The 308-nt window shown below is 59.1% G+C and overlaps 1 protein-coding gene across 1 annotated transcript in view; it reads right to left on the minus strand.

Annotated features, from left to right (window-relative positions):
* The window catches only part of ZNF281 (zinc finger protein 281), a 16,610-nt gene that overhangs the window by 6,039 nt on the left and 10,263 nt on the right, over positions 1-308 (minus strand). The window lies entirely within an intron of this gene.

Genomic DNA, 308 nt, shown 5'->3' on the forward strand with positions numbered 1-308 from the left:
ACACCCTAAAAGAGGCTTGGCGAAAGCGCTCACTAAAGGGCGCCGCTTCAGAGGTGCTGGAATTCAACACGGTTAAAGCCAGGTCCCAGTATGTCTGTGGCAACTTTGGCCTCACAAGAGTGACACGAGTTGCACGTAACGCCACCGAGTTCGTGAAGCTACTCCCGGGAGTGAGGTACTCCCACTAAGAAAGAGTATTTTCGCCTGACCCGTCCGCCGGGCACCTTCCGCGGGCGCCAGTCCCATTGGAAATCCTCGCCGCGCGCGTGGGTCTGGGAAGCGCGTCCACCTGCCTCGACCTCTTGACG

This window comes from Pygoscelis adeliae, unplaced genomic scaffold (assembly GCF_000699105.1).
Source record: "Pygoscelis adeliae isolate BGI_AS28 unplaced genomic scaffold, ASM69910v1 Scaffold256, whole genome shotgun sequence".
Lineage (NCBI taxonomy): Eukaryota > Metazoa > Chordata > Aves > Sphenisciformes > Spheniscidae > Pygoscelis > Pygoscelis adeliae.